This window comes from Parasteatoda tepidariorum, chromosome 2, assembly GCF_982258835.1.
Source record: "Parasteatoda tepidariorum strain Cologne lab strain chromosome 2, Ptep-v5.0, whole genome shotgun sequence".
NCBI lineage: Eukaryota > Metazoa > Arthropoda > Arachnida > Araneae > Theridiidae > Parasteatoda > Parasteatoda tepidariorum.
The window spans coordinates 2,617,649-2,632,800 of NC_141756.1; positions in this window are offsets into that span (position 1 = coordinate 2,617,649).

Here is a 15,152-nt window from a genome sequence, read left to right on the forward strand (position 1 = left end):
TGTCAAGCTGTCAAATTTTGGTGCGCATATTTCGCAAATCATAAAACGCTTATTTAAAAGTTAATTTAAGGACAAAAACGGAGGATTGTAGTGGATAAAAAGCGGTTTATCACTTAACGTATGTCATATTTTATGTTTAGAATAAAAAAAAAAAGACTTTCCAGAAAACATTCACATGCACACTTAAACTCCTTTTATTTATTGAAGTATTCGATAAATCCTTCATTCAATTATTACTAAAAAGTATGGAATATAAACTTTCTGCTATAAAAACGCAAATGCATGCACTCTTTTGGTCTAGAAGCTGCGTAGACCAGATAACATGAAGAAAACAAATTTGTTTATTACAAAACAATAAAATAAATACAAAATATCTAATATTAGAGTTATGGTGATTAACAGCTCAAAGAAGATTTAAATCATTAAGACATTATGATTAAAATATATTCATCTCAATTACTGCGTAAAAGCTATGTTCAATGTATGAATTGTAAAAAAAAAATATTAGCTAACCTGGGAGCAGAACAAGTTTAATTTCTTTGTAAGTTTAGAGAACATTCAATTTGCATGTTGCATCAAATTTCAGGTCTATGCAGTCTGCACCTGCTTCGTTCACCAACTCCCACGATTGCCGCAATCATTTATTATTTCTTGATGATAATGAGATTGTTACATTTAAATAAAAAATTATTCTATTAAGAGATACTACTTTTTATAAATTTTATCAGCAAATATTTGGTTCCAGACTCTATTGGAGTAAAGTTTGAACAGAAATATTTTTCTTGGTTTCCTTCGCAATAACGTTTAAAGTTATGTTTTTAAATTCTTATTTAATTTTTGATAACTATCATTGTTTTTCGCCAAATATATTATTTAATACTAGGGTGAAAATTTAATCAATGATAATGCTTTAAAATTATGTAAACCTTAAAATAACATCCTATATTAATCGAGCAAAGTTTTAATTTAACTTATGGTAAAAGTAAACATAATTTACTTATACTGTTTAATAAATGTGAAAAAGCATATTTATACATGTGTATACATATTTTATATCATAGGAGCATTTTAAGATAAAGTAACTTCGCTGTTAGTTTGAGAGTATAATAACAGAAAATCATTATAAGAATAATATAGAATTATTACATGTAAATAATGTTAAAATTAGATACATTTGTCCAACAATAATACCGTTATACAATTTATTAATTTTGTGCTGATGTTTCTCAGATAAATGTAAAATTTATTTGCTAATTGTAGACCAGATTATATGACTTTTCTATGTAATGAAATGTGTATCAAAAATAATGAGAAAGATCTTTATCCTTTGTTTTATCTATATTTTTTTTGTAATGAAATATCATTATCTTTAGATGTATCTTTTGAGTTATGTTATCTACGATATTGGATCATTATCATTTAGACGCAGATCATTATCGTTTTATGTTAGAAAGAAAATAAATTCGATTTACACATGGAGGAAAAGAAAATATGAAAATTTACATTGCTGTATGGTAATGGCATTTTTGGTAAAAAAAATATAATTCTGGTTATTAGAACAAAACATATGGCACATAAACCATTCATTAGGAAACTTTATTTGTTCATATGGTAACGTTTAATCGGAAATTCTGGTTTTCAAATTATAGTTTTTATTGCCGCACATTTAGTAAAGAATACAAAACTGAAAAGTAAGTTTAAGCGAATTAATGGTTTTTATGCCATGTTCTAAGATTATGATTAAACTACCAAACTTTATGACAAATTATAAAACCATCTTTTCTTGTTAATTTTACCAAAATTATTGCCAAAGCTCTTCTGTGAAAATTGTTGAGATTTATGGTGTTCCCATAGAGGCAGAAACATGGTAAATTTTACCATATTCGGGTAGTTTTGAACATACTTTTTTCTCAATGTACGAGATGAAGTTTAATATTATGCAAGACTGAGCTACATTTATAAATAAATGAAAAATAGCTTCATATAAGTAGTTTTGCGCACTGCAACGTTTATATTCATTTTTATACCTTTTTCCCATACCTATTAGTGAAAACTGTTTAATTTGGATATAATGCTGTAAGCTGATTATAACGGAGCTTTCATACTTCGGGATATTGTTTTGATGTCAATAACAGGGTGTCTTTGTCAATGTGTTCGAGTTTCGCTATCACCCTCACCCAAACAATGAACTGTTTCTTGGTGAAAATGCGTTAAATTATCGATTTGGTAATAAATGTATCAAATCCCTTATTCCATAGTGAAACGAAAGCTGTGTGTAGAAGATACGTAATTTGTATATTATTTATTATTGATAATGATAAAAGGACGAACTTTCTTGCGTGTATCTATATTTTATTATGTGTGCTTATGAATCTCAGTGCAGGGTACATTTTTTTGTATATCCTTTTTTTCTCCAGATTTTTGATATTTTGCAGGGTTCGACACACTTAAAAAAACTCCCTTATTTTTACTGATTCTCCCTCTATGTTTGATAGTCTCTCTGTTGTTTATAAAGTGGTTTTTCTCTGTTTTCACCTTAATCATAAGCAGATTCACCGTCAGTTTAAATTCGAGTTTTTGCCATGCAATTTTGCATACCGTACGATAACTCTTTTTTCAAATCATTTCACTATAATTTTCCATACTTTCCATACATTTCTATACTTTCGATACTTTTCTATACTTTCTGTAATTTTCTATAGAATTATTTTATGATTTTGAACATCGTATAATTAAAACTGCTATTCAAAATTTTAGTGTCAAATTAATACTCTACCTGTACATTACATTTCCTTAGATATAATTATTTTCTAAGTTAAGTTGTCATACATTTTTATAAGGGAGGACCATTATATTTTAAAATGTTTTTATGTATAAATATAGTTTAAATAAGTAAGACTTTTAAGATCAAAACAGTTTAATATTTTTCTTAATACTGAGACACTATAGCTGCAGTAGTTCAAAGAACAGAGGGCGATTGTTTGGTAATAAAGTAATCCAGGTTCGAATCCCAAAGTCGTACTTTTATGTTCACTTTTCGCACAGTTCACAATGCTTACGTAGATATGTTTACTTAAAATAGCAGAGTTTGTTAGTTAAAATAACCGTACCTATCTGCTTAAAACATTGGTGTAAGTTTTTATGCAACAGTTTCTGTAAAATGACCAGTTTTACACTAGCGAACCAGCTGGCATTTTTTGTTATACTTCTTATGCGACTTCTAACAAGGTTGCGCTAAACGTTTAACGCTACATTTTCATTGGCCGGGAAATCACGTGGTAGGATCCAGTTTTCCCTCATTCATTTCCATATTTGCTTTGGTTGTCACTAGCATAAAAATAATAAAAGTCATAAAAGTATTGTTTTTCTATAAATATTTTTTTAGTTTGTTTTGATACACATATAATTTAATAGGGTAGTATTTTTTATTTTCAAACTTAGTGGATAACAATTGTAAAACATGAGTGAAAACAATCCCACGGACAATGCGACGGATTTAAGGTTATGTCAAGGTACGTCTCTTGTGAATATCAATTGATTGTTAGGTTTTCTCTTCTGAAATTACATTATGACGCATTCACATGCATTATTAACCTTCCGTTAGTCGCGCACTTGTTTCCGACATGGTTAATCGCGTTGCACCTATGAGGTGTTTCTGATTTTTTGAAAGCCAAATGAAATTTAGTCTAGTTTAAATAGTTAATTGTTGCCAATTTAAGACTCTTTAGAGAGATAAATATCAAAAACTTATTTAGCGAAGTACCGAAGATAAATTTTTCTTGCTCCCGCGTCGGATCTCTTCCTCCATCACAAGATGTTCAGCCAATTGACTCAAGAAGGTTCTGCGGTTTTTCACTCCGTAGCCATTTTCTGTGTATATAACTTTACCATTTATACCTGCTACGTTGAGTAGGACAGAAAATGAGATAAAATATATATATTTAATTCATAAAAATATTATATCCATAATACTTGCGTCAATGGTCGCGCTGCACCAGCGGTGATTTGAGCGGTTCCAACTCTCCATCGACATGTTCTAAGGTCGGTTTTACACGGACATTTGAGTAATCCAAAGTTAGGAAGATAACATTAGGCTCGATCCCCGGAAAAATCTATTGACGGCAAAGGAGGTGGAAGTGCAGTAGGGATGCACCTGTGAGGTGCGCGCGTCTAACGGAAGGTTAATACAAATACATTTTCCAGGGCGAGACGATGAGGCAACCACAAGCACTTCCACTGGTTCAAGAGGTCCACGAGGGAAAAATGCACAATATTACTGTGATTACAGAGCACGGAAGCGAGCGGAGCAGGAAAAAGTTTCTTGTAGTGTACTTATAATTTATAGCTTATGCTATTAAAATATTTGACATCGATACAAAAACTTATTAGCACATTTATGGCACGGGGAGGATGCAAATTGTTTTCGAATAAATATTAACGACGTTTTAAAATGATGTAATATAACCCATATAAATGATGTTTTTAAATGTATTTACAAAAAATAGATTTATTTTTTAATTCTGCAAAAAAGTTTTTATTTTATTCATATAAAAATAATTTTAATTCACTTATTAGATACAAATAATATGAACTAATTACGTGCAGATTGCATTGAATTGTTATCATGTAATGTTATTGTATGTCATGAAAAAAAATTTAGTTATGTAGTTTAGAATGCACATCGAACTCAATTAACAAAATTTTTTTAAAAAATTTCCCTTTGAAACATAGCTTTAAAATTCATGTATCTGAACATCAAATTAAAGAAAATTATATTGATGTGAAATTTGAGGAATTATTTTAATGCTGATTTGTTTATTTTTAAATACTTTGGTTCACTTTTATTCTGTTTTGATTGGCAGAGCATTTGTAGTTTTTTTTTGTATCCAGCCAACCGTAGCAATCTATATCGATTACGAGAGCATTTCTTATTATCAAGTGACATCCGTTGTCACGTATCTTTCTTACCTGAAAAGAAAACAACGGCCTTTGAATCCATTATTTTTCTGCTCATTTAACTGTCATAGTTCTGTATAAGTTACTTACTACAATACTTTCTTTCATATCGACATGGTTTATTTATCTAATGAATATTTTCCTGTATATTTCTTTTCATAAAGATTACAAATGACATTATTTCTTTATATTTCAATTATTTTGACATCAATTAAAATCATTGCCAGTTTTACTTTTGATACAGAAATAAAGCAGCTCTGCAATTTTAGGTATTTAATGATGGTTATATTGTTTGCAATTTGAAAGAACAAGTATCACCTTTTTAATATTTTTAATTCAATTTCTGCTATTAGTTCACTACTCTCCCCATACGTCTTGTTCAAATATTCAATCGTTAAATAAAATACTTTTTATTCATCCACTCTCAAGTTCAAATACATTTTCTTAAGACTTGTAGTGAATGGCATTTGATGTTAATACAGTTTTTTCAAATATTATTTCATTCATTAAATTTAATTAGTAATTAATTTTAGTTTTATATGGGATAAAAATTGTAATTATATTTAATAAAAAGTAACTAATTTTTTTTTTATTTGTTGACCTAAGTCGGAATTGACTTTCATTTTTTTTTATATTACTTGTTTTTTAATAAAATAATATTTTGGAAGCTATTTGTTTGTACAACTGTATATTTTGTATGGTGCAGGAATTAGAGCTTCTGCTTTTTACGCTGTTTTTCGGGTACGATTTTAGCAGCAAACGTGTATTCATTTATTCACACTCCTTTTATTTAATGGTCTATTACTATATACTCCGTAAAATATTCCAGGTTAAATTGCAATCAAAAGTACTGCCGTTTTAATTGCAGTATCTGCAAAATTAACTTTACCTTTAGATCTATGTTCACCGTAAAATTATATTTTATGTTAAACTATTTAATTAATTTAGAATTTGATCTATTTAAATACAGTAATTACAGTGCTTTTACGGTAAATATTACTGAAAAAAATACGGTTGGATAGGAATTTTTGCTGCTTAAAATTTTACGTTAAAAATGGGGTAAAAGTACTGCCACCCTGAATGCCGTTACTATATACCGTAATTTTATCTTAAAGTGTACTGCTGCATTTGTATTTACTGATATACTACTCAAATGCAGTTTTCTTTTTGACAAAAGAGTTTAATCAGAGGATTTCCAGGAAATAGTTAAGTAAAACATGAGACATGAAATTATTATTTTTAATATCCATAAATCCCACTTTATGTATCCGGACTGCATTTTTTTAAATGTTTACAGTGTTTCAAGAATTTATTTTTAGCTTAATTTATTCTTTAAGAATACGTAATGAAAATTAATGTAAATGAAGGGAACTTAAGAGAGCCCAATTTTATTCAGGAATACTTATAAACATGCAACATTGAAAATGAAATTTTCAAATTTGGCAGTAATTTAAAGCTAATGAAAATTAATATGGGAATAAAACATTTATAGTTTCTTAAAATATGCTTTGTCATTGAAGTAAGAATTGTTTTCTAATATTAATTATAGATTTAAATACTTTAAATTTTGCAGTTTTCAGTAAAAAAAACTTAATTTTTTTCCATTTTACTATATTTTGAATCGTTAACCGTAAATTTCTAAGAATTCTATTCACTTAACCTAAGTTTATTTAAATATATATCTGGATTTATTAAATCTATAAATTTATTTATCATCTATTTAGTTTGCCATTTCATAACAATAACGTCGTATTCTGTACTGTAAATTCTAGAGAACATTTGTGCGTTTCCTGAAAAGTTGGTTGGGATTGGTAACTGGCGTAGTTTGCATTACCAAAATTTAAACTGGTAGAGTATAAATTATGATTATTCGTTGTCATTCTAGTATTCGTTGAAAGAAATTTTCTGGTGCAAATAAAGCATAAGAAAGGCATATTTTTTTTTGTAATTGTCATATCTTACTAATTATAGCGGGAATAAAGAGGTGGAAATGTTTGGGCATTACCCAGTATTCACTTACCTGGCATTTCTTAACTATAAGATAAAAGGTAGATAAAAGTCCAATATTTTTCACTCTAATGTTTGTGGTAAATGGTATTGCCTGATATTCTCTACATTAAGGTTTTCTTAACTGAATATTAATAATAATAATCAAACAAACCAGTTAAAGTGAAATTCGTGTATTTTAAAAAATGATTTATAATCAAAAAAATTTATTTTTCTTTAACTCAATAGCATTTTTTTAAATGAAGAAAACAAAAAAAAATATCGCACTTCTTTGAAATTTATGTTCCCGTTACAGTAGTATAATATTTTGCCAAAAAAGCATTTGTCATTATATATAATGCCTAAATAATTCGCATAAATTTTTCTTTGCTTAAGAACGCACGCGTATAGAGTGTGCAAAATAAAAAATGGAACACCCTAAATGGCTCTAATGACCGGATTTTCTTCTACTAAAGACTCAAACTTAACGATTCGATATGCTAATTTATTAGTCATAATGCTAAATTCGATTTTCTAATTAATCAAATATGCTAATAAATTAATGCAGACGATATTTTAACTTACAAAATAATGCGCAAAAACGGACTTTTTTTAAATAAATTTAGCTTTTTTTTGACGGAATTGAATTTTTGACCGTCATAGAGTGGGCGTCAGTCGAAAATGAAAAATTTGGTCTGAGAAGATGTCAAAAACTTGGACCCTTTCAATTTTATTTTACGTTTTGAAGGATTTCTCCAAATATCGAGAAAATGTTTAAGCGAGTTTCAAGAAATAAATTTTTAAAAGTACGAATTTTTTAAATTTTGATAACCAACCGATTGCGCTCAATCGGAAAAATAGATAAAAAAATATTTTATTCAATCGATCAAATTTTATGTTTTGCTCTTTAAAATTATATTCTTTTAAATAGTATGACAATTTGTATACTTTCCAAAGTGAAATGTTTTCAACAATTGTTAAATAAACTATATAAAAGTTAATAGATAATTTTTTAAAAAAATATTTTGCTTGAAATTATCTTCGGCTAAGTGAATTTTATAAATTTGTGTAAAAATTTTTGGAGCCCTTTTTTTCTTCAGATTTTGGCTATTTCGAGTGTCAAAAATCCAATTCCGTCGGAAAAGAGATATGTTTGCTCAGAAAAAGCACGTTTTTGTGTATTATTTCGTAAGTTAAAATATTGTCTTCATTCATTACTTAACATATTTACTATGTGTTCTCTGAACGAATAAAATTAGGTACTTGAAAATCCGATAATTAGATCAAAAGTTATACTGGGTGTTTTTCGTACTGTTCCCTGTGCATCCATTTATTTTATTCATTGTTGAAATATTCTTTTTGTTTCCTAGTTCTTATTTTCTTTATTTCCTTGTTTTCGTCATAAACAGGTTTATGTGTTCGAAATATCTCAGGTTCATTTGTGATTTTTACTGCAATACACTTTTTTATTATACAAGTGGTGGCCACATTTTAATTAGTTTAAGACAACGTTCTCTCATTAATTCGGTTTCTTTTATCATAATGCAAAACTGTGAGTAGTTAAATTTTTTTCGTGACTGCTTTAAAAACATTTTACCCAAGAAGTTTTAAGAAACTATAAATATGAATAATTAATGGACGATGTTTAGGTTATAAAATGGGAATAATCTGTCATGCTAAAATACAAAGTATAAAAGGAAGTCTTTATTTTAAAAAAAATAATAATATTTTAATTAGAAATTGTATTTTTAATTTGCTATTGGTCTGTAACTATAAAAAAATAAGGTTTCTTGTAAATTTTGCGTTGTCAAATTTATTCTATTTTAAATTTTGTAAAACTGAAATGAAAAATTTACATTTCAAGTTAGCTATTAGGCGATGAACAAAAAAGTTGATTTTTAGATTAAACGCGCTAATTTAAACAATATTACAAGGAAAAAAATGTAAAAAATAGTTCATATTAAAATAAGTAACTATTAGTAAGCAAAAAAGTGAGAATAATCCTCGAAGTCGAACAATCTTCTAGTTTTTTGCTAGTTTTAAGAAATGAGAAAAATAATCTGAGTAGGCGGATTCTTCAAAAAGATGAATCTAATCGAATAAGATAGAAATGAAAAATACGAGACCAAAATAAAAAATAAAAAAAGCCCTTATATTTCAATGGTTGGTAGCTCAGAAAAGGAGTTTTAGGATTTTGAAATCCCTCTGTATTGCATTTGTTAAATTTGTTTCTTTCTCCCTTTTTTGCGATTTATTTCTGCAAAATGTGTTATTTTTTGGTTTTATTAATGGTAAATTTAAGAATATAAGGCGAAAAAAAAAAAGGATACGGGAGAATAACTATTCAAGAAGCAATCAACTAAATGAAAGATAGAAAGAAGCACAGTGCATATAAGTGTTGAAACCTTTGCGAAATAGGTTGCATGTATTAAATTCTGCATTTTAGATAAGTCAATCGCCGAAGAAAAAAAAGGAGAAATGCGAAATTTAAACATAACTTTAATAACATTTTAACAACTAAATTAAAAAAATTCTAGGAATATATTCAAACACGTAGAACCAAAGAATAGACGTAAAGCAAATCACAAAAGAGAGAAAAGAGCAAAGTTTTACGATGGCATATCACATTTCATTCCTTGAAATTCAGTTCTGAGACTTCAGGAAGAAGATTATAAAAATACATTGATCGTACTTTGAAGTTTACAGGTTCACCAGAGCATGGACTTCGGTACTTGAACATAATACACTGATTACACCACAGACAAAAAATAAATAAACACATAAATTTTAATTTTGCTGTTAACTAATATTAAAATTAAATTTTTTATTGAAAATTTCTATAAAAATAGAAATTGCTCAATAGTTTTTTAAACTAACTAAGGAATAATTAGCACTTTGTTAAAAAATTAATAAAGTAACAGTTTTGATAAAAAGATAAAATCTTTTAATTGCAAATTAAATAAAAATATGATTAGACTTTACTAAAAAAAGGAATAATTATAAAAAATATTAAACATTATTAAATAATCAGTAAAAATTTTGAAAATGCAAAATAGTTAATTTTTAATAATATTAACATATTTTTAACCCATTTTATTTAATTTCTTTAAATGCAATGCATGTTTAAACATTAGCTGGCACAAATAGCATTGCCATAATTATTGTGTTTGCGTAGTTATCTTCTAATTGTAGAAGGTGTAGAACGTGGTTGAAATTTTTTTTGATGCTTTTAATTTTCCGTAATTATTCCGCAGTTATCCGTAGTTATGCTTTTAATTTTGAGTAGTTAATTTTCCGTAGTTATTCAATACATTTGGAAAGAGACCTCACTCATATCTAAAAATAACAAACAAAATAACAAATAATTGCATTTTTATAGAAAAATTTCATAAAAATACACTTTTTTAATCTAATATATATAATTCTCTTAAGTGGCTCCCAAATTTTGGCTGTATTTCTTTTCCGCCTGTGGCAACAGTTTTCATTTTTAAAGAAGTACTTTGTACAACCAAATAAGATTCTTTTCACAACACTTAAATATTTACTTTACTTTCTTCATATATACAGAGAACAGTCGGCAAAGAATTCTGTTATACTAAACTGCAATGTTTCTTGACAATGGAGAAATATGCTGAGGGAAAACGAAGAAAATAGTTCCTGGCGCGATGTCTGTATTTCGAGGAAAATTACGCATTTCACAATAGAAATATGATAAGTTATCTTAACCCACACATATATAGCGTTAATTTGCTATAATTTTCTTAAAATTTTATATATTTTCAGATTTACGAGCGGCGCATCGCGGAATGGTATCTTTATTTAGTTATATTTCTTCTATATAACGACTGAACTTATTTCTCCTTCTTCCTCCGCCAGCCGTGACGTCATTGTCAAGAAACTTTGCATTCTAGTATAGTTTAAAAAACATTTCGCTAAAAAAATAACGAATTCGCGATCGCAACGAACTATAGGGGGCGTTGTTGTATGAGACGGATACCTGCGATTTCGATATGAACAGTCATTCATTTACTCTAGAGACGTCTTTAATGTAGCACGTAGTATTGCAACGTTCCTTTTTTATCGTGGCTAATTAAATTTAAAAAAGAAAAATGTTTAATATCCTTTCTTATGCAAACGAAAACAAAATGGTATCTCTTTTTTTTAGAGAAGGAACATCCAAAACACATCGGAAAAATATTTGCACATAAACAGAAAAAAATATGTATATTCTTATAAGAGTTAAAACCTAATGCCCGAAAAATAGTTTTACTATTTAAACTTTACATTCCATAGTTTTAAGAATCATATTAGTTAAAAAATTAAAATGAACAAAAAGTATACATAAGCCTCATAATTTTATGAAATTTAATTTAGTAAAAAAGGTTTTTTGACAACAATTTTTATTAAAAAATTTCAAGTTTCAATAAAAATCATTATTTAGAAACTAAAAAACGTAAAATAAGGAATGCTTACGATACAAAGCAAAAATGAAAAACCCAATTCTAAAAATTCTTTACATTAAAATAAACAACTTTCATGTTTTTTTCTTTCTTTGATTCATAAGCGGACGCAGAAAATCATTCTATAGAGAACTATCATTTAAATCAAATAAGAAAAAAATTACTTAAAAGTAAAATTTTTTATTTTATAAAAATTAACACTTACCTGCTTTATAAATCAGAAGAATTCCAAAATGATTTGTTTTTCGATTTTTGTTACCATTTTTTAGTGCTATGAAAATTCGTCTTTGGGAATTGCCAAAAATAGAACAAGATGCAATTTTATTTTTTCAGGAGCGAAATATTTTGCCCATTGTCCACCGAAATCCGATAAACTACTTTGATTTTAAATAAAGTGTTTTATTTTATGATTTGTTGGTGTAGATTGGTGGCACTTAAAAACCGCCAAATCTGTAGTTGCTGTGACGTTATTACGTAAGTACCGAAACATATTACTTCAAACATTAGAATATGCAAGAAGTATACATTGGCACATAATTTTATACCATTTAATTTTTCAAAACAATTATTTTAACAACAATTTTTATCAAAAAGTTATAAACTAAAAAAAGTAAAATAAAGAATTAGGATTAAAAAAAAACGATTTTAAAAATTCCTCATATTGAAATAAAAGACTTCCATATTGTTTCTCTTTTCATTCTTATAGTTCTTAATCAGACGTAAAAAAGCATTCTGTAGAGAACTATTATCAAATAAGAAAAAAAAATTTACAAGCTAATTTTTTATTATTAAAATCATGACACTTACCTTCTTTATAAATCCGCAGAATTCCAAACGAAATGTTCTTCGTTTGAAAGTTTTATTTTCAAATAATATGTACATAGATTATCCCTTTATTACTTTTAGATAACATACCACACATCAAAATTTTATAATTGTAAGATCTCGATATGAATTTGAATATGTAGCTTAAAAACAGAACAGCTGAATTCTAGTTGAAATTATCTATTCTTTCAAAACTAAGAAATACTTACCAAAAAAAGGATAAAAAATTTATTAATCATCAGCACAAATGACACTATTTCGAGTAATTTGGATGATTCTTTATTGTTGTTTTCCAAATTATATAGATACAGAAATATATACCGTTCTATAACAAAGAAGAATATTCTATAACAATTGCTGTTCTTGACGTTCTAAATTCACATTTATTTATTGAAATGACGAAAGCAATGTTGACTTCATTTTAATTTGTAATGAATTGAAGACAGAAGAAATGCATTTTACCTTGAAACACACATCTGTAACAGTATGCCATAGCGAAATCGGAAGTTATCAGTTGCAAGTTTGTTGATAATAGAAGTTGAAAATTATTGAGGAATTTTCTTCAAATGTTTGGCGTGTTCTGTTTCTGAAAGATTTAACAATGTTCTGGAGAGTTTTTTCAAGTTTTTCGGCTTTTTCCTTAGGGGAATTTTGCTTCTTATTTCGTGCAAAGAAAATGGCGACCGACTCTGACAGTGATTCTGGTGGAACTGAATGAAAACGTGATAAATTAATGTCTGATATTTACAGGCTCCCACTAGACGGCGTACTCGAGCGTTGCGATCGCGAATTCTAAAAGAAATAAAAATAAACAACTTAAAAAATAAAAATGCTGTTGCCAGCCATAGAATTTTTAGAAAGTTAACTTAGCAACATGAATCAAAATGACATAGAAGCGCAACTAGATCAAAATTATGATACCTGAGTGCTTGACGTAACAAATCCTTCAATTCTATAAGTGTTGTATCTCCAAATGCCCAGATAATATTGAAATGTACAGGTTTAGAATTCTCTACAGTGAAAAGTTTTCGGAACTTCAGTATTCAAAAAAGTATACAAAAGCTAGACGTTAAGAACGTATCCAATGAGCGAGCAAAGCGAGCGAAGCAATCCGAAATGAACTGCGAAAGCAGTTCCGGGGTTTGACGAGCGCCAGCGAGCAGGGGGCGAAGCCTTCTATTTATACAATAAAATATTACCATTTTTAGTAACTAGCTGAAGAAAATTTATATTTAAAAACTATTAATGAACAAACAATCACATTTAAATTAAGCAATTAAAACCGATGAAGTGATTAATTGACAAATCACATTAGAAAAATAAGTTATCAAACAAAAATTAAATGAATAATTAATCCATTAATAAGCAATTCTGCTCAGATAAACAAGCATATTTTCGTCTTTTACACTTTGCTGTTTTGAATAAAAAATAATTATTGATTTTCAACACGCAAACTGCAATCACGCTCTTTGTCTGGTGATATTGCTGTAGAAAACTACAATGTAGATGCTCTAGTGTAAAAGTGTTATATTTCCGATGACATATCTGATGATTAAAAGATTTCATGACAATTAATAGTATTTTGACTTATAGATTTTAAAATCACTTATCAGAATTTTCATTTTGAAACTATGGTAAAATAACCAGCATCATGCTACTCACCCAATTAACAGTAAAGTTCACGGTAATAATTTTTTACCTTCACGGTTTTGATAAAGTTTACTACTAAAATGGTTTAAAAACCATGAATACAAAACCATGCGGTTTTTGTAACCATTTACTACTCGGATATTTTCAAAACCGTAAAAAGAAATTTAGCTCTACAGTGAGCAAAAAGAAAAGATATCGCCCTGAATAACTTTCGTTTTATTGATCGGATTTTCAAAGTACTAAGTGTCAATCTTAATGGTTCCTGATGGTGACCTAAACATGCTAATTATGCAGCGTTAACTATTAATTAAGTTATGAAATTGAACAGAAAACCCACTTCTTCTGAATAAAATATTTGTTTTTACATACTTGAATTTTTAACATTCAAAATATAGGAGGTAGCCACAATCTGGGAAATAGGGTCCCCATAGTTTAATATGGAGAGCGATCCAGAGTTCGGACAACGTAATGTTAATTTCACTTTTTGCGTTTTAAGTCATAATTTTAAAACTAATTAAGAGATTCAAAAGAAAATTGGAATCAAGCATAAAACCTGTTTATCCAAAAATAATTTTTTGCAAAATATAATTTTTCGTAATTGCTTATTATTTAAATTAATTGTGAATAAAAAAGTTTTGAATTATGAGGGATAAATCTTTATACCCTATTAATCTACGTATTTTTCGATTGCAGAATCTAAAGTTTCAACAGTTTTTATTTAGTAGAAGCCGAGAAAAATTAAAATTAATTATTTAAAAAAAAACTAACTTGTCGACGATGAAGAAATAATTAAACTTGACGATTAATATTTAAATTTGGTTAACTTACGAAAAATTTGACTTACGTGCAGTAGTCAAAAATCTCTATCTTATTTTTTTCTGCTAATAACTGATTGATAATCTATTTTAAATTTCAAAATACGATGTTCCTTTTTTATTCGTCAAAAAATCTATTCATAATTCAATAAAGAGATTTGAATAAAACATTTTATAGAACTAATACATTATATTCAAAAAATGTAGAGTTTTATAAAGGCATGTTTCAGATAGAATATGATTATACATCAGCTTTTTTAAATTTTTTTTTAGTTTGTTTATTCAATTATTGATCAAGTTCAATAATATACAAACGTATGCATAGGCTTGTAATAGTATATTTATCAATTTCTTCAATGTGTATTGAATAATTATTAATACGCATACGTAGTCAACACTTTTAAGCATCTTAAAATTTATCAAAATCTTATATATCATCATAATTTGAAAATAATTTTTT